This window comes from Zonotrichia leucophrys, chromosome 4A (genome assembly GCF_028769735.1).
Source record: "Zonotrichia leucophrys gambelii isolate GWCS_2022_RI chromosome 4A, RI_Zleu_2.0, whole genome shotgun sequence".
NCBI lineage: Eukaryota > Metazoa > Chordata > Aves > Passeriformes > Passerellidae > Zonotrichia > Zonotrichia leucophrys.
Genome location: NC_088174.1, coordinates 1,988,494 through 2,008,847, shown reverse-complemented (window position 1 = coordinate 2,008,847; position 20,354 = coordinate 1,988,494). Strand labels below are relative to the sequence as shown.

The following is a 20,354-nucleotide window of genomic DNA, read 5'->3' as shown; positions in this document are numbered from 1 at the left end:
GAACTCCAAGCACAGTTTATAACAAAAGAAGAGTGTCTACTTAGTCTTTTGACCTTATTTACCTAAAGCATTTTAAAGCCCAGCTACAGCTCTGTGCTTTGAATTCCTGCCACTTCTCCCCAAGAGCTTTCACTGGCTTAGCCCAATATTTCCTCCCCTTGTTTTGTGCTTACAATGTTGGGCTTATTAATGTTTCAGAGTCATTGCTTACTTAAACCTGTTCAGTTCTTACATTTTGCTGCTCTCTCTGAAATCCCTTCCGTTTAATCAGACAGATTCTCTTCTCTAAGCAGCTGTGCAACTGGAAAAGCAGCTCACAACAGCTGGTGGTTTTCTGCTCTGTCAGATTTTAGCCCATTATTGAAGATTTTGGAATAAACAGGAGCATGGAAAATGATGCACCAAGGCCACTTCTCGTCTCCCTTCATCTGTAGCTGGTGCAATAATTCTATCTGTCATGAAGTGGACAAAGTTCATCCTAAATGATAATGCTTTTTCCTACAGATGGAAAAACACCAAATATGAAGCAGAGAGCTGAGCTGATAGACTGTAAACCCTGGGATCCAATTCATTCAGGAGCTGTCACACCAATCCTCTCTTCTTTAGAAGATACATTTTTTACATTTTCCCTCTTATCCAAAAGGGTTTCAGGACGGAGCCTCTGCATCTCATCACACAGACACTTCCATCCCTCCAGCAGGTCAGGGGAAGCTGCACATTTTCCAGGGCTGATGGGTGGAACTCTGCATGTCTGTGCTGTTGTGGGGGATGATTGTGGAGACTGTTCCTAAGGACGTTTTTCTTCTCCCTGGCCAGTAATGCAGAACACTCACCATCAGTAAGCGGTCATTTGGAAAAGATACGAGGGGGTTTGTGCTGAATCTGGAGACACTCTGTACCTTCTCTGATGGTTAGAAAGCTCACCAGATAAGCTGAGGTTGGGTTTTTTCTGAGGCTGCCTTTGAACTCTCACAGAGAGAGCTGAATTATTTCACTTTTGATTGTGATCCAGGTTTCCAGATGCGTGCAGAGGCCACCACTCTTCGCTGTTCTGCATTGTATTTCACTTCAAAACTCAATATTTTCCTATGCCATGATGAAAAAGCCAATTTGGAACCTCACATGAATAATGTAACAGCCTATTCTCTGATTCCCTGTTTTTGATGAAAGTCATGGCTTTACATTTATTGAGGACCTGAACTCAAACTCATGCTCCTCAGTAAAGATGTTTGACCAGGTTACCCAGAGCAGCTGTGGCTGCCCCTGGATCCCTGAGAGTGTCCCAGGCCAGGCTGGACAGGGCTGGGAGCAGCCTGGGATGGTGGGAGCTGTCCCTGCCAAGGACAGGAGGGACTGGATGGGATTTAAGGTCCCTTCCAACCCAAACCATTTCAGGACTCTGTGGTTTTGAATGAAGAAGAATCTTAATTCTTTACCCAACAGGACAAGGCACATCCCAGCAGTTCTGGGACTGTCAGCAAAGAGCAGTGGGATCAGGGAGTAAAAGGGGAATCCAATTTTGAATTACCCTCCCATCTGCCTTTGATTTCCCCTAAGGGAGACTGACCCTCCCTCAGCTCTGGGAGAGGTGACAGGCTGGGGGTGCTGCTGGATGTGGAGGAGGTGATGGTGGCAATTCTGCCTCTCCAGTCTGTGCTCCAATCCCTCCATCTGGGAATGGTGGCAGAGGTCAACATCTGTAGGAACCTCCCAAATGCCCAAAGGAAGGTTACTGGGAACTATCAACTCTCTGAGGCTGAACCAAAATGTTCTTTCTGTGAAGAAATGTTCTTTCTGCTGAAAAGGAAACCCAGAATCCCAGCTGGAGAGCCATGAGTGTTTCCCATCCACATTCCCTGGGAGCAGTGGTGAAACCCCCACATCTTCATCACCTTCCAGCCCATGTGGTTCCATCAGGCCAATGTCAGTCCCCCCTGCTCCTGCAGGGCTGCCATGGTGCTGCTGTTCCCAGTGCAAACACTGGGATGGAGGGTTGGACTTGCCCTTCTCCTCCACCCTTTCAGCTGCCAAGACCACCTAGGGAGTGCAGAATCCCAGAGTTAGCACCAGATACCAAATATATCTGACAAGTGTTCATCATTCTGTGCTGGAGAGCAGGAGCTGGCTCTCAGGAGAGCCCTAATCTGCCAAAAGAGCAGCTTTTAAAGCCCAGAATACATATTTGTGTCAGGCCTGTGAAATGATACATTTTACATGGAAGTGCTGTTCTGTGGGAGTTATTTATTAGGCAGCTTTAAAGAAAGCAAGAAGTTTTGTTTCTAAATCCTGAGTGCTAATCATTGAAAGTCCTCATTTTATCTGTTTTTGTAGCTTTAGTTTTAGCCATTTGCACTTCTGAACCTCAAACTGGAATGAATGAAGGAAATGGAATGAACCTGAACCTCAAACTGTGGCATGAAGTGAAGCACATGGAGCCAGAGGTTCATCTCTTTGTACATTTGGAAATGCACATTTTCACCACACTGCAAATACATCTCAGCACTGGAAAAATCAAAAATCTTGAGTAGGGAGAATGTGTTCAGTTTGCAAAGTCCAGACACTCCTGAACTCCAGTGCTGTGGCTTCTGGGAAGAGCCACTGGTAAGACAAGAACAGACATCTAAAAACACCAATTCTCATCACCCACTTACGCGTGGTTTGAAGGGAGTTTGAAAGCCAAGGCATCCCAGGCTGAGGGGAAAGGCTCTCAAAGGGTTAAATGCTTCCTGCCTTTAATCTAGAATCACGTAATGTGGAATGAATGTTTCAGCTCAAACTGTTTCCTCACTCTGACAGTTTCATGGTGTGAGGTCAGAGTGGGGGAGAGTGGGGAGAGGAGAGGGGGAGCACGGAGTGGTGAGCTGCTAAATCCAGAGAGACACATGCAGAGGAATAAAAAAGATGGGTTCTGCAGCAGCCTCAGCCCATCTGGGATGGCTGTGCTGGAGCCATGGGTAAATGTGTGGGACTTTGGGGACTTCCTGCTCCGGGCTCCCTCTGCTCGTCCCTCGTGCTCCTGCTCGGCTCCGGGCACCGTTCCCACGCCGCGTTGCAAAATGTGCCTCGAGTTTCTCACAGTGGCTCTGCCTGGACACAAAGTGCAGCTCAGTCCTTCCTGCACCCTGCACATGCAGGAGATGGGATTCCTCTGGGAGTACTGCTGGCTGTTATTTATTTTCCCTTCCTGTGTGGACCTTTCCTATGCAACCAGGTCTGTTCCATGTTCTGCTCTACCCAGTGCAGAAAACTTCAATTTAAAGCAGATTTCAAATTAATTTGATTTTTTGGACCAACCATCACTTCTTACACCAAAAGTGACCTGGTTTGATTTCATTTGCAGGCCCTCCTACGAGGACAAGACACTGTCTCCATGTCAGAATACATTTCTACTGATCAGTGCACCACGTTTGTCTTTCTCCTTGTAATTCTCACCTACTCTGCCAGGGAAAGAAGTTTTCATTTGGAGAATTATTGCATTTCTTGCCCATCAACATAAACTTCTAATCATTGATACAAGGATTGAAAGGAAAAGAAAACAACAATTTCACAAACACTTAATTAAATGCATTACATGCCCTCCCTCTTCAGCCAAGCACAACAGTCTCGACCTCTCTGTTTCCACCCTGAGTTACTCAGCCCACCCCAAATCCTTGTTTTTCTTCCTGAAACAATCTGAGCAAGGGCACCACGTGCTCCTTTGTGGGGCTGATGCTTTGGCATGTGATGGGCTGTGACAGGAACGTGCTCTCCACAGAGGGCACCTCTGCAGCCCCAGCTTGCACATCAGTGCAGTGACCCCACAGCTGATGCCCAATTCACTCCCACAAGGAGCAAAGGTAAGGACATCCCTCCCTCCCTCCCTCCCTCCCTCCCCAGCCCATGGCAGCAGCACAGGGACATTCAGTAGATCAGCCTGCTGCTGAGAATAGTAAATTCTGCATCTTCCCACCAAATGATAACAAATGTCTGAAGGGAATCAGCTGACAAATCCTCTTGCTCAACACCACTCGTCCCTAAGCTGCATGAAAAAAACAAACTCCTTTCATGGCAGGAAATCCTCAGGCCAGTTTGTCACCAGGATTCAGACAGATTTAAATAACAGACCTGCTAACAGTGGATTTTGAGTGGTGAATGATACAGCCAGAAAAGCTGGACAGCAAGCATTTTTGTGGGCTGAGAGGTACAAATCCTATTTTTAAGATAGACATAGGTTCTAATGCTTTCAGGATAAAGATGCAGTAGGATTCTAGAACTCTTTTTAGGAGTGATTTAGGAAAAGGTCAAACTCCTGCCCACAGCTCCAAACATTCTATTTCTAAAATGGGCCACATAAAAATTCCCTAGGCCAGACCTGCCAGTTTTCAGCATCCAGCTTCAGCCTTCAAACAGAACTGGAAGATCCTAATTTAAATCTCTTTTTTAGTGCTTCTCTGTGTATTTTGGAATGTCCTTTATGGGACACTAGCAGTTTCTCTGATCCCATGTCTTCACATTCCCTGTGTGTTGGACATGTTTTCCAAGGGGCCAGGAGCACTGCAGAGTGCTTGTCCCACCCCTGCGCTGCAGTTCCAGTGAAATTAAAATGATTTTTTCCTTCCTTTGCAAAGTGTTTTGAGATCTATTGATCAAAACCCCTGTGTGCAAGCCAGGTGTCAGAGTGTTTTTAATATTCAATTGCTGCTCCCTTGTGCAGGAGAAGAGCTGATGGTTTGTTATTAATAGGGCAGGAAGTGGGGATTAAACTTTGCTCTCTAATTACAAACAAAAGCTGTAAGAGCTCTGTAGCTTCTGGATAAACCTAGGAATGAGCAACTGTTTCTAAGGCAAGTGAATCCCAGAAGTAGAAACCCAGATTGATGTCTCACAGGGAGCTGAATTAAAACAAGGTCGGGTTGGCAGGCTGCCTCCTCTTCACCTTGTGCATATTCTCCAAGGGAGGGATCTGGAATAGAACTGCTCTGGTGCAGGGTTTCCTGTTGCAAATGCTCTCTGCAGCCTGGGATTTTTGTTAATATGTGCCTGAGCCACGTTTTTGAGTGCTGTAAATTGCCATAGCACCACGAGAGTTTTGGGGATCAAAAGAAATCCTGGCTTTTGTTAGCTGAGGGTTTAACCCAGACTGAAAATCTGAAAATCATCCCTAGCAAAAGGCATCTCTGAGGCTGGGGAGGCAGTTCCACCCTGCAGGTGAAGCAGGGCTCCCATCTCCCCAAGGCACAGCTGCAGCTGCAGGGAGAGCTGTGCAGGGCAGCCTTGGAATCTTCTGTGTCTCCATGAAATCACACGGAAAAGGTTTCAGAGCTGTATAAACAAAACTCTGCCTGTTCAGTGGCCTTGCTGATTTGCTTTAAACTCCTTGTGCATATTTGGCATTCACTTTCCAGGAATAGCCCAGTGAGATTCACCCTGGCCCAAGAATTCCTGGATTGGTGTCTTTGGGATATCCAATTCCCTTTTGTGCAGTGCCAGATGGCTCCAAGGGCTGTGGGAGCCCTGATCCACCTGTGGGCCACGGGACTATCACATAACAAATCTGATCCTGCAGCAGCAGCCCCATGGATTATTTATAGGTGCATATAGGTTCTATATGGTACAGAAGGTCGTGGGGTCCTGCTGGTACATCCAGGGAGTGCAGCCACGCCAGGCCCAGCCCTGCAAGCTGCATTCTGATTGACAATTCTGGCTGCAAACTGCAGCCCTGTGCTAACACAGCCCTGCTGCTCCCAGTCTGGGAGCTGGTTTGGTCAGAATTCCCTGGGCCTGGCTGCCCCACACTCCATTGTGTGATGTGGCCATGCCCTTGGAGCTGCACAGCTGGGAATTGGTTCTGGAGAGGCTGCACACTCACCCACCCTCCACAGCAACAATGCAAGGGGATTTTTCTCTAAGTGCTCCTAATTAACAAAGCATAACCCATGTAATCATCCAGCCCTGCTCAACATCAATGGAAAAACACACAGACAAAGAATTACCTCCCCACTGCTTTTGAATGGCACAATAAAGTAAATAATCTGACCACAAGAATTCAGGGAGCAAAACAAAGCCTGAACCCAGCAGCAGCAGCAGCATCACCCTGCCTTTAAAGCTCAAGCAGTGTTTAAAAGATGCTCTCTGCCATCAGCAGCTCTCCAAGTGCTGCACACTTGCTGTGCCACGAGCTGGAGATGGGGCAGTGGCCTGGGGACATCCCAGCTCACCAAACATCTTCATTTATTACAACATCAGTGATGGCAGGAGCTGTGCCTGCCCAGAAATCCAGGTCTCAGAAAGAGCTCTCACATAAAAATAAACAGGACTCTCTTGGGCTGTTTCTTAGCAGGGCATAAAAGCAACTGAGGAGATACTGATTAAAATGGTCATGGAAAATTTGGGTCATACTATTTAAATTCAGTTTTCTGGTTATGTTCCTTCTTTGGTGTGTCTCCCTCCCTCTGCTGTCTCTGATGCTGAAGGCAGCTACATAAGCACCAGGATCTCTGAGTGCTCTTCTGACTCTTCACACCAAATTTACCTCTCAGTGTTGAACTCCAAAAAGAGATCATCACTACCTGTGAAGAAAAGAGCAGGAAATAAAATGATCTATAAGGAGCTACTTGGCTCAGTTCATTGTGTGAGTTTCATGGCAGCCAAAAATTTTAAAAACATAAATTTAGTACCATCATTTTTCAAGCAATAATACAGGAAAAAAGGGAAGGGAAGGGAAGGGAAGGGAAGGAAAGGAAAGGAAAGGAAGGAAAGGAAAGGAAGGAAGGAAAGGAAAGGAAGAAGGAAAGGAAAGGAAAGGAAAGGAAAGGAAAGGAAGGAAAGGAAAGGAAAGGAAGAAGGAAGGAAAGGAAAGGAAAGGAAAGGAAAGGAAAGGAAAGGAAAGGAAAGGAAAGGAAAGGAAAGGAAAGGAAAGGAAAGGAAAGGAAAGGAAAGGAACTTGCCATTGTCAATCTGTTTTTCTATTAGTACTTCTGTATACATGAGATTTCTTGAATAAATGTTTGCCTTGAAATTCCACCCTCTTTTAATAAAAATAATTTAACCTGAATTCTAAATAGAAAAAGGGAGCTTGAACATTGTCTGGTGCTACAGTGTGCTCCAGTCACTAGATTCTTACAAGCCTTGAAAAACTGTTGCCCTGAAACCACCTCTTTTATAAATTTACTGAATCTAAATAGAAAAGGGAGTGCAGTCTGGCCAGTGTGCTCCATCATATTCTTCAGGCAGAAAAGCTGCAGCTGCTGCAGACCACTCTTTCATTCACTAAATCTGGGATTGGGAGTCAGTATTAGCTTTAAGGAAGCATAAACCAAAATTAGTTTGATCTAGATAATTAGTTAAAGGGTAACAGTTGTTTCATTCTTAGTTCTTCAAGTTGTTCCTCTTGTTCTTCACCTCTCTCTCCCCTACATTTTCCCTGGAGGATTTTCTGTGTCACTTTTCAGGTTTTTGTTGTGCCACTTGTGAGGGACACAAGGGCTGTGTGAAGGAGGGTTCTTTACACCAGACCAGCTTTTACCAGGGCCAACATTTTCCACTAGCAAAGTCCCAAAGGATGTGCTTTGACTGCTCCCACTCAGGCATCCACACAAGCATTGGGGATGGGATGGGAGGGAATGGCAGTTCACCAGATGTCCATGGGTGTGCAATTGATCCATGGGGACATCAGGGCAGAATTTGGCAAAACATCAGCTGAGACATCAGAGTTAAACCACAGAAAGCAAGCCTTGCTGTAAGAATTTTGCTGTAGATAGAAAACTATTTTAAAAATAAGTGATAACAGAATGGTCCAAATAATGGACTGGGTACTGGTGTTGGCCAGTTCCTCAAATTGATGAAGGATCAGACTTATAGACTTACAACCAGACCTGTAAAATATTTTTCTGCAGGACCCTGGCAGGGATTGTCAGAACAGGTGAGTGAAACTTGCTGATGCTGTAAAGCTGGGAGGCACCATTACCATGCAGTGCCCTACAGGAAGAATGGCATTCCTCTGGAGAGCTGGATCTTGGTAATGGGAAGCAAGAACAAATGCCTTGGGACTGAGAACAAGAATTTCTCCTCTAATCAGTCAGGAGCAACACAGGAAGAGAAAGGGCAGAGTATATTATACACATGTATAGATGTCATTGTGCTACAGCTCTGAAAAAGGAAATGGAATCTGAGGGTGAAATAATTGCAGCAGAGCTGGGGCTGGGAGTGGCACTCAGAGAGTGCCAGAGACCTTCCCTGCTCCTGCCCCAGCCCTGGCCACCCATGCTTGGTGCAGGACAGGAGTTACTGGGGCAGGAATGAGGCTGAAACTGGGATTGTATTTTTTATCTGTGACATCCAAAGAGCCTGGAGTGGGTACAGATATGGGTTGATGTCCATGGAGATGGGGGCTCAGGTGGGATTTAGGGACCCCCAGCTGCTTGCTGTGCCTCACAGGCTGCTCACCTCCTCCTGCTGACACAAACGTGCTGCAGCCACCGGGCAAGGCAGGCAGAACATGATCCATCCAAGGAACAGCACAGCAGTGATGCAAAGGTTGTTTTTCTAGATCCAGTCTCCCGACAGTCAAGCAGCCTGGGCTCCTTTGAAATCTGAGATGGCTCAGTCGATGGTGATTTGGGAATGTTGGCCAAGTCACATTTCCATTGTAGAGAGAGGGTCCCAAAGGTGCCCTCTGTGTGGAGTGTATGCCCAGAAGAAACCAAGCTGCCTGCTCCACACCCTTGGAGTGCTGGGGACAGATTTGTTAGCTAAGGAACAAGACTGAGCAGGAATTCCTGAGCAAAGTGGCCATGGATTCCCCGTGGTGTGGGAATTATAAACTGGCTCCATCCATGGCAGCAGGTGAGGTTCCAAGAAGCAGCGTCGTGGTTGGGGTGCTTGTCACAAGTGCTGAGGCCCCAGTGACTGCAAACCTGCAATGACACCTACTGGTAACCAAAGACGTTCCTGCGTGCAGCCCGAGCCTTCCTTCCAAACCCAAGGACTGATTCCACATCCCCGAGGTTCCCCACACTGCTGGTGTACATCCTGCCACAGGAAGCTGTGCCCTGCTTAGCTACACTTTCAAACCCCTCATTTTCAATTTCTGTGTCCTGGTCTGAGCTGAAAAATCCATGTTGGCATCATCAGTGAGTGCCCAGTGTGGGCACTGGGAGCCCAGTGCTCCTCCCCTGATATCAGCCCAGCCAGGTGTGGGTGCATGGACATCTCCTGCAGCACTCCTGAGGCTCCACACCAATGGTTCTGTGATCCTGCAGAACAGGAGTTACCCACAAACTTCCTCCTCAGCACACCTGCTCCCTGAAAGCCTTGGAAGGTGACTCCTTTACCTGCAGCTGCCACAGATAACACCCAGAGCACCCCTGAACTGCTGACATGAAGCAAGCAGCACTTCCACTAAAACAGCCCTAATGCAGAGAGCAGTGGGAAACAAGGGTGCTGATCTTACACTGGAAAGTCTCAGAGCCAGTGATAATATTTCCCTCAAAACTTTCTTTTTTTCCCACCTTAAGATGAAGATTTTGACCAGATCTCTGGAGCACTGGTGGTGCACTGAGCACTTCAGCAGGCAGGAGAAGGCAGGAGATGGGGCCAGACTGTGCAAAGATTTGCACTGGGCTTGCTCATTTTGAAGACATAATGTGGAAAGAAAGGGAGTGGGAAGGGAGGAACCATCCCTTTGGAAGCTGGATGGGTTTTAACCTGTATCCTGTCAGCCTGCTGGAACACTGCCAGAGTGGTTTCTGCTTGGACAGGCTGCCATAAATTACAGGAGAAATCCAAGCAGAGTAATTACACTCAGGAATCCCAGTTGAGTGTTCCTTACTGAATTCCTCAGATTTGTCCCAAATTTTAAATCATCTCCTTTGTCTTTTTCTAACATATTTCTGGGTGACACTACACCATCACAAAAAATGAAGGCTCCCTAAATTATTTCTAAGACTGCAACACTTGAAATCATTCATTTGCATTAAAGAAAATCCAGGGTGAGAATGTTCTGTATTTGTTAATAGGTAAAGAGCTGGCCAGAGGGATTATCTGCTGGCACCCCTGGAGAGCACGCAGCCCAGATTAATGGCAGTACCTCTGGATCTCTCCAGAGCACACATAAATATATCTAAGGGCCAGTTTTCCAACTTCTCTCTACAACTGGGAGAAGTAAGCACTCGAAGGACACACTTTGTCTTATCCTGGACATCTGGAAATATCTCTGCCAGGGTGAGATGAATTGTGCCTCACAGAGAAACCTATTTTTCCCTTATTTGGGCACACCTTATATATCAACCTTACACAATAGATATAAAACCTTGTCTAAAAGATCCTATAAGGAGAATCTGGACAACTCTCTGGTGTGGCAAATATTTAGTGTGGAGAGATGAGCTCTGCCCTCATGCTGCAAGAGAGATTTTCCTGCCTCAGCCTTTGCTGTACATTGCATGAACTTCTACTGCAAAGACCTAAAGAGAGGCCGTGCTAGTTCCTTTTATGAAGAGATGACAATTTTTTAAATTAAATTTTCAGCTGAAATAGGTTTGATATGATCTCATTAGCCCACATATTTTAATGCTGACCATTAGCTCTTTGAAAAAGCCAAGAGGAACAAATGACACCCACAAGGACTGGGCACTCCAGTGGCTCTTCCTGTGGCACAAAACCTCTGAGCAAAGGCTGTACCAAGGAACTCTCACAGATGAGGGTACAACTGCATCATATTTCTCTTGTTTTCCTATCAAATCTCCCCATGGTTCAGAGTCTCTCTTGTTTGAGACACCAAAAGCAAAATGAGCCTGAGGTGAAATTTCCTAGAGCAGTTCCCAGGAGTTTTCCCTCCCATTAAATGTTTCTGGGAGCTCTGTTACTACAGAAACTGAGGGGCAATTCCTGCCCAGCACAGAAAACCACCACAGCCTGCAGAGCAGTATTTGGGCTCTTAATTTGGGCATAAGGAGTGTTTTGCTCATCCCAGACTTTCTGTGCTAAAATAACATGTAGAACACACTCTCTTCTTATGTGCCTCCAGGAAACAATTCAGCTTCCAAATGGGCTGGTTTGCCATGGCTGTAACAGGCAGAGCTAATACAGTATTTACTTAATCTGGCAATTTTTGAAATCTTCCTTTAATTAGAGCTAGATACAGTCTGTTCCTGAAATTCATTTATTTATACTACTCGGCGTCCCCACTGATAGAATCAAATGAAACTCTGCCTGCAAATATGTTTTTGCTCCTGCATTTAGAGCTCATGGCATTCCACAACACTTTGAGGCCAAAGTCTGCGACTTAAGAGAACCAATTCTTTGGCAGGAGTCACTTCTTGTGAAACTATTTTTGGCCCAGAACAACAAGGCTTATGTAGCTCCCCACAGTTCCCTATCACTAAAATACCACAGGCTGTTGTGGAATGAAAAGGAGTCATGGGCTGAGCCAATGTCCTTTGGAAATCCAAGAGGCTGATCCAATTTAAGATTGTGTTGTATGAAAAGATGGATTTCCTTTTTCCCCCAAATCACATCATCATTAATACTTGTCCAGCCTTCTCTGTGGATCAGCTCCTGGAGCACCCAAGTGGAGGTCCCAGCTCCCATTTTGTGGATGTCTGGATAACCAGGAGGTGGGAATCTCCTGAATTTATCTCATGAGTCTGTCCCAGGGGAAATGAGGGAGGTTTTTGTTGCATAATTCCCTGGAATGTGGCAGACACCTGCAAAGGAGCTCTCTGAAAAGTCTGCTCAGAGGCAACACCCAGAGCATCCTGAGGCACAGTGTGACAGCAAACCAGGAAAGGTGGGAGTGGATTCTGGAGAACCTGAGGCTGCTTGGCAAAGGCCAGTGCCTCACACAGTGAGGATTTTTCCCCCTCAAGCCCCAATCCTGAGCATTATCCTCGTGCTGTGGGAAGAGAGGTGGTGTCCCTGCATGCTGCCATATACAAAAATATAGTTCCTGGACTCTCCCAGGGTACAAGGCTTGACACAGAAAACCTAACATGCAAAAATCTCTTTTCCTCCCCTTTTGGAATTATTTCTACCTCTGCAAATGAAATTTCACCCACAGAGCATTGTGACATTTTACAGCCTTCTAGCAATGAAAGCAGCAACAGAAAATTTGGAAGAAACAGAATCAAAGCTGTTGGATGCCAGTATGCAATTAATCCCTTTTCATTTGCTACTTCAGATTTTATTAATATTACAGAAGGGAAAAGAATGGATCAGGGCTGAATCAAACACTTCACATCAAGAAGAGTCAGGATTTCTTTTCTAAAATCTTGTTATGTTCTAGCATACAATAGAAACCAAATGTCTCCATCAGGATTAGGCCATAAGCCACCCACGAAACCCAAGCAGTGCCAAATATAAACTGTCCCAATTTTGGGGGTTTTTTTTCCTGTCAGCAAACAAAACACCATCAGCTTGTTTACACAGAGCTTTGCAATTAAGTAAGACAAAAATTCAACAGCTGATTTGCATGACTTTCCATGCACATGGAGCATTTATCAAGAAAGGTGGGAATGGCCAGTTCTCTCACCAGGTTAAATTGCAGGGATTGAGATGTGTAAGGAGGAAGGAGAATAAAAGAGCAAGGCAGGGTGAAAGGCCAAGCATTCCCATTTTCCATGAATTAGGAACCATCAGTCACTGCAGAGTGTGGGTGCAGCACACAGGCCACGATGAACATCACTTTCAGGGAGAGCTTTTCTAAACCTGTAAATACATTTATTAAAAAGTTGACTCCTTCCCCAACATGCAACTCCATGGAACTGATCCTGCTGCAAGGCCCAGTGCTTCTCTTTTTAAGTTGCTGAAGGATTGGCTTAATCCTGCCTCAGAAAGCATCAAACCCAGGGGTGCTGTTCATGTAACAGGGAATGGTGGTGAAAATCCTGCAAAACTGCCAAAAAACCCATTTGACATCCAGAAACTGGATACTCCATCAAAGGTAGATCAGCCAACAGGAGAAATCACAGCTCAGGGTTGGAGTTTGTTTTTGAACATTTCCAAACATGAGGCTTTAGGATTTAGTTTATCATGGGTTTAAACTGCAGGCTGAGATCTGAGCACATTTTTCAATTACATTTGCACTTTCACAGAGTTTTGCATTCAGACCAAATGCTGGATTAGAAGTGTTTCAATGGTTTCCAGCCATCTTGTCAGACAGCCTCAGTTCTGGGTATTTGTTCTGTGCATTTTTATTTAAAACCATGCCACAGAGCAAGGCTTTGTGGATCAGCATATTAAGGGCTTATTGCTATTGTTTGGAGAGATGCTTGTTCACTCAATTAAAAAAAATCTGACATTCAGTAAATCAACATGATGTGAAGAACATTTCAGTTTCAAAAGATGAGATCATGTAACCTTAACTTTTCTGTCTGTTATTTACAGTGGGTAGGCAGAACTCTCCCAGTTGTGCTTTTCAACAACCTTCATATATTTAGTCAGAAATCTCTGTTTCTGGAAGCTTTCTGTGTTGTCATGGAAATTATCACCACGTCCCTAAGACTGGGAGAGCAATTTTATGACAAATTACAGGAGAAAGAGAAGATTTTGGCATAAGACAATACTTAGAAGGAAAAGAAATCACACAATGTTTTTGGACTCTAAAAAGGCATCCAATTAAAGATGACTCTTTAATCTCTGCCCATGCTTTATAACCACTCAAGCACAAAGTTTACCAATCTGCAGGAGGTATTTTTTGCAGGATTCAATGCAATTCCTCTGTATAATCCAGGGAAGATTGGCCAGGACATCTCAGGCTGCTTCCAACCTTTTTTCCTAAGCATCACACCCCAAAATTTAAGAACAAACCACACCAGAACATAAGGTTCTCAGGAAGATTTCTGATCATTTAAATCTGAATCTTGCAGACTTTTTCTGCTATAGACACCCTGTGCAATCACCAGGTCTCCAAACCTTTACAAATTGCTCCTACATAAAAATCACCCAACAGTGATTTTCAACAGCAGAGGGAACTCTTCCCAGGTAAGGAAAGGGATGTGAAAAACAATTTTAGCAGAAGAGTAAATATACTTTACCACTGTTGCTGCACTCTAAGCTCTGCAAAGGTGTCCCAGGAATCTGGGAAACAAAGAAGGAGGATCCTGTAGAACCCAACTTTGCCTTCACCAGCCCTAGAGAGGTGAGAAAAAAAGGCTGATCACAGTAGGAGAAAAGCTCAGTTAATAAAGAATCCAGCCTGTGCTCAAACATCAACCCTGCTTCCTTTCCTGGTTACCTGAACTCACTGGCTAGAACACTAAAGAATTAAAAATTCCTGCTGCTTTCCATTTAGGGCATAACTAATTATCTACAAACAGAAATAGCAGCTAAGCAGCTGCCTAAAACTCAGAATACCTAAAATTATTCATATAAATAGAACTGAAACATTTCATATTTTTAAAGTGAAAACAAACGGAAAAATTAAACTTGAAAAAGAGTCAAGAAATATTTTCATATTTTTGGCGTTTTTTTCAGAGACATTGCTGATAATTTTGGTTTTCAAAAAATTTCTAAAATGAATTTAAACTTTTTTAAATGCAAGTAGCACAACACAGGAGTCCATGGGATCAAAGTAAGGATATTTCAACCTGTTGCTGGCTGCATATTCTGGCACAAATTTGTGCCAGAAGGAGGGAACAGGCTGGATAGGGAAGTCCCCATCCCTGGAGGGATTTAAAAGATGTGTAAATGTGGCACTTGGGGACACGGGTTAGTGGTGGCCTTGGCACTGCTGGACTCAATGGTCTTAAGGGTCTTTTCCAACCTCAGTTATTCTGAGATTCTACATCTGAGCTGCTTTTAGTCCAGTTCCTGGAAAAATCTATAAAAAGGCTCGATGAATCAGAGCCTGCATTTAAAAAAAGCTCTTAGTAATGAATTGAAAATATTTGCATTGTTTGTTTTTTTTTTTTTTTGTATTGATATTCAAAACAGTAACTCACTTCAAGAATTTGGAGTTTCAAAATTTTACCTGCCTCGCTACTTTCTAATTGATAAAAGCACCCTTTTTCACCTATTTCTCACAGGATTTGGCAAAGTGGGGCGGGACTGAAATAAACCCCAGCAAATCCCAGGTGCTCTGAGTTCCACTTTCAACACGATTTGAGCGCTCAGGCAGCAATTCCAGCCAGCGACCAGGAGAGAGCAGGCACAGACAAGGGTTTGAGGATGCAGCCCGAAGTCGCGGCGAGCTCCTGGTGTAAATGCTACAGCTGAGAAAAGGAGTAGGGTGATTTTAAGGCATTATTTAATGGTGTGTGTGGATGACTGAAGGTCTCCAAATGGCAAACACTGCAGCTGACATTAAAGGAGGAAGTGCTCTGCCAAGGGACAAAACCTCCTCCTTAAAAACAAATCTAATCCCTGATCTTCTTCCGGGCAGACAATATTTTATTTCAGTCCATGTTAAAAGAATAAAGAAACTTCCATGTCTGAAAACCACACAGAGAAGTGTTTCAACACAGCCCACCCCAGCCATGGAGCCAGGGCTGCTGCACTGGGATTGGGATGGCTCTGGAAATGGGAATGGTTAAAGCTCCTTTGGGATGGGGATGGTTTGGAGACTGGAATGGTTAAAGGCCTGCACACAAGGGGCAGGGAAAGACAAACAAGCCTCAAAGGCACAACACACCCCCCGGACCTGATAGCATCCTCCAGCCACTTCAAAAGAGCCCAGGTCTGTTTGATATTCCCTTTTCCTCCCTGAATTTGGAAACATGTAAACAGGGAGAGCTGGGCCAGCAGCTTTGAGCTGCAGAGGGAAGTGGGAGGGGAGCAGGGCCTGGCTGGTGTCAGACGGGAAGGGCTCTGTGCTGCTGCCTCCTGGAGATCCAACAGCAGATACAGCCCAGCTGAATATATGGCTTTATACCTCTGGGAGCTCCCTGGCCTGGCACGTGCTTACCCTGGAGGATTCTGTGCCAGCTCTCCTGTGCTTGCTGTCAGGGTTTTGTTGGAATTCCTGAGAGCTGTCCAGCTTCCCTGGGTGACCTCACTCCTGGAACTTGCTGTGCACATGGAGTCCTCAGCCTTTGGAACGAGGAGGACACTTTAAACAGCCACAGGAGAAAACCAAAAACCTGTAACCCTAAAGGATGCAAATCCAGGAAGAAAGCAAAAATAACCCAGTGTTTATTATTTTTAGGTTACTGAGAATTTTATGAAGCATCTCATAGCTGGATGTCTGACTCATGATACTTAAAAGCTTGAGGATGTCAAACCTATAATTATTTACTACTGGAAAATCAAAGAGAAACAGCGATTTTCATAAACCTCAAGCTTCAGAACAGAAGCCAATCTCTGCTTGCACCAAGAGCCTCTTTTTGAAGCAGGTTATTTTAGAAAGGCTCTTTATGGAAATTCCTCTAAAACATCCTGTCCTGACGTCTGCTGGAGAGGGCAAATGAATAAATGAGCCACTGGTCAGATGGGTCAGCACTTCCTCAAGCAGTGAGGTGCCTGCTGACCAAAAGCTGTGCTCAGCAAAACCATGTGAATAATTCCTCAAGGCTCACTGAAGCCACCCTGAGATGTCACCACTTTTGTTGCTACTCTGTTAGAAAATAAGAGGGAAAAAACCCACTTTGCCTGAGCTTCTGTGAGTTGATATTTCCCCTCAGAGCCCTTCACCCAGAGGCATCTCCCATCATCTCTCTCCACAGCCCTCCCTGAGATTCCCAGCCTGCCTTCAAAGGACCATTTTACAGCTCCACTGAACTTTTCCAACTGTTCTTTGCAAAACAAATTCCTGCTGCCCTTCCACCTTTGCCCATCAGAGCCCATCTTCTTCCTTCTTGCTTAAAACTGGGGTCACTGTGCCCTTTTCCTGATACTGACACTGCAGACTTGGGTTTTAATTCCCACCACTGCTATCAAAACTACTCCAGGGACCAAAAAGCTACAGTACAGAAGCAGCATCTTTGGGTAGTGAAGTTTTCCCTTCCCCGAATTATTGAAATTCAGGTGGGATGAGCTTCCAGCACTGTCGGATCTCAGGATCTCAGTCCTGAGGTGCTGGGACACCGAGACCACCCTTGGGGGGCTCGGGAGTCCTGGAATGTTGCCAGAAGTGTCTGGTGGCTGCACTTTGACCCTACACAGGAGACGACACCTGTATGAGGATAGGAAGACTTCACCGAGGTGAATGGTGAAGGGATCAGTTAATTAGAGAGTGAGACACAGAGTTTAAGATTTATGTACAGAGAGGTTTAGAGAAGTAAGATAGAAGAATTGGGGCATGTCCTGTCCTTCTTCTTCTTCTCCTCCATCTTCTTTGTTGATGGTGGCACTTTTGGATTGGTTATTACTGAAAGTGCACTGAGTAATAAGAATAAATAGTATTGGAGAAAAATGATAAATATTGTACACGTAACCATGGGTATAAAGATGGGTGACTGCCCGGAGGGCAGCACAGTGTGCTCATGGCTGGCTGCTGAGCAGACCTCTGTTGGGCTGAAAGAAAATCTTTTAGATAAACAATTAATAAACATAAAAACCGAAAGAAGAACTGAAGCCTCTTCTCGTCCTTCGATACGCGGGCTGCCCCAAGGCCACTCCGGGCCTTTCCAGGCCCTTCAAACAGCCGAGAAAACCCGACACAGCAGTGCTTGTGCAAACAGAGCTGTGCTGCAAAGCAAAGCAGGACAGAATCAAGAGATGGAAAGGTGCTGTCTGTGTGCTCTTTGAAAGGTGGTGTGAGGCTGCAGCTGGCTCTGAAAGGCTCCCCAGGACAACCCTTCCCAGCCTGGCTGGGGATGGCTTTGTTCCCGTTTGTCTGAACGCCTTTGGGAGCCTCTTCCACGGAGAGCCGCGCTTTCCTCCTGCTCTGCTCCTTCCTTCTCCCGCTTTCATGTTTTGTACTTCAGAGCTGGGCTGCTCTGCTGGCCAGGGTCAGCACAAGGTCATGACTTGTGACAGGAGGTTAATGTAGTTGTTAAGTAACAACGTGAGTCTTTTCAATGGCATGAATATTCCACCCCACCCTCTCGCAGACACACACACGCTCGCTGTCTCTCGGCTGAATGCTCGGCAATGGCAGGGCGGTCGTGGCGGGCTCTTGGACACCGTGCCCTGCACTTACACCGATTTCAATTAGCACTTACTCAGCTACAGGAGGTGTTTCATATGTAGGCTTAATTCGTTGAAGGATTTCTGGTCTTTTCAAGGAGTTTGGCAAATATTGTGACTGTTTTCTGATAGCTGAAAATGATAAATATGGAGTGTGCTGTTGACACTACATTGTGAGCAAGGACAGGACCCAAATCTCTAAATTTGCTGCAAGTTTGCCATATTCATTTACTTTATGGGGGTCTGCAGAGGTCACATAAACTGTGAACAAACCCATGACTCAAGTCACTTCAAAAAATTTTAAAAATTGTATCATTTTCAACGCATATACTCAGGAAATAGCTTAGGTGATCTGGGTGAGATTTCTGGGGATGGGGATGTGAAAATCATGGAACTGTATTTCAAGATTGAAATTCTGAAGCCAAAGCACTTTGATGTGAGGGTTGTTTTTGAGAATATGAGGAGGAAAAGGGAAATTAAAGAAGGATTTAGAAAGCGTCAAGCTAAGGAACACTAAACCTTTTTCTACCCTCATCTGACAAGCCCCTAATGAATGTATTGGACAATACCTTAACAGGTATTTCCCATTTCTGTTTTCTGTCCTTCAGATGAACATAGTTATCCAGCATAACTCAGAGTGGGATACTGGATGAGCTATTACTATCCTAATGTGGTACAAGGTTGGATAACCTCATAAGAGCATAAGAGGGCCAATAGTTATGGCTGGAGAGGAGAAATCCCTCTGTCTGCTTTGCTAATGACAGCTCTGTCTGTGTCTCTGAATTCTGAAAGGGGTCTCATTTGCCTCCCTCCCTTAATCTGGTGGGAACCTTTTGATCTCAGCTGGATCTGGGCCCTCAGTTTACAAAGCACTGTTAAAGACAGATAAGCCTCCTGAAAACAAATCATTCAAATCAGAAGACCCTAAAAAAGAAGCCAAGTGATCTCAAGTCAAAAATCTGCAAACTTGCTAAGATTTTGAATCCAAGAAAGAAAGGGCTGAGGTGAGCTCTACTTATGTCTGACTTTAAATATGAGCCAGAACAGCAAAGCAAAGCCAACTGCTCAACTTCCCTCCTGGAAAGAAAAAATCCAAATCTATTCATTTAACAGACCTCTCAGTCTGTGGTAATCACACAGCTTCAGACTTGCAAACTCTTAGAGCTGTGTTGGATTTGTAAACCACCAGGTATTTCCCAGCTACCTTTCACAGTGTGACAGAGCCATCAGGGAAAGAAAGCAGATCCCAATTCTCCAGAAAAGCAGATGTCAAAGCATTTTTAAATGGTTATTTCTGTCAGAATTGGGAATACAATGGGATTTTGGGCTGCAGTGTAAACTGCAAAGCTGTGATTAATAATTCATCGCCAATACCAACCAGTACAAACACCGACATTCCGAAGTGAATTCCTCTTTGATGCAACGCCTCTGGAAGGTGCTGTCCCAAGAAGCGCTGTCTCACGAGGTGACACATCCAAGCAGGGCCGTGCCAGCCACCAGAGATCCGCAGGTGTCAAGGGCAGGAAAGGAAACCCAGCTGCGTTGTTTTCCTCCCCAGCTCAGCTGTTACCCAATTGATGGGTGCGGTGCTGGAGCTGTGGAATCACTCTCAAAGCGCTGACACCTACCGAGCACTGCCTTGGTTTTGTTTCAGACCTCCAAAAGATTATTTGAGGTAAACATAGAAAATCAATACACTATTTTATGTGCAGCCTACTGTGTGATTTTGTCATGTCTTCTGTGTTGCTTGCTCAGTGACAGCTTTGATGTTCTGGATGGGTCTGATGCTGTTACAGAGCCAGAGGCAGCAGGTTTTGCTTTAGACACTTGTCCCTGCAGAAGCTGAAAGAACAACTGCTGTGGTGTTCTGTTGGTTTCCATCAATGCACGGCAGCTGCCCCGTTCTAAAGCAGCCCACAAACATCTGTGAGGGGCCCCAGAGCAGGCAGGTGGCTCCTCTGTGCCAGAGATGGGCAGACAGCAGGGTTAAACAGGCAGGACAATGAGGGGCCTGAGGGAACTGGGGCTTTTCTTTCCTAAAAATCCGCTGAGGCTTTGGGAGAGGGAATGCTCAGAACCAGCCCTAGGGCAATCCACAGGCAGCACAATCTGTTCCCTCTCACTCACCCCAAGGGGATTTCTAATCTTGGTTTGCAGCTACTCCTCTCTCCCAGCTATGCTCCATGTCCATTGTATGCAGACTCACCAAAGGGCTCAGATCCCAGCATTTCCTCTCTGAATTCCTGCTAAGAGTGGTTAAACAGGGCCTGGATCCACCTCTAGCCCAAGACAATTTTTATTTCCCAGTCCCAGAA

The 20,354-nt window shown here is 45.4% G+C and overlaps 1 long non-coding RNA gene across 1 annotated transcript; it reads right to left on the bottom strand.

Annotated features, from left to right (window-relative positions):
- Positions 1-6,253: 6,253 nt before the first annotated feature.
- LOC135447732 (uncharacterized) lies at positions 6,254-19,725 on the bottom strand. The gene is made up of 5 exons (XR_010440277.1): positions 19,418-19,725; positions 15,878-16,060; positions 14,010-14,105; positions 8,425-8,894; positions 6,254-6,548 (listed from the first exon to the last, which is right to left on the bottom strand). It is a non-coding gene; the product is annotated as an uncharacterized LOC135447732 (long non-coding RNA).
- Positions 19,726-20,354: the final 629 nt, after the last annotated feature.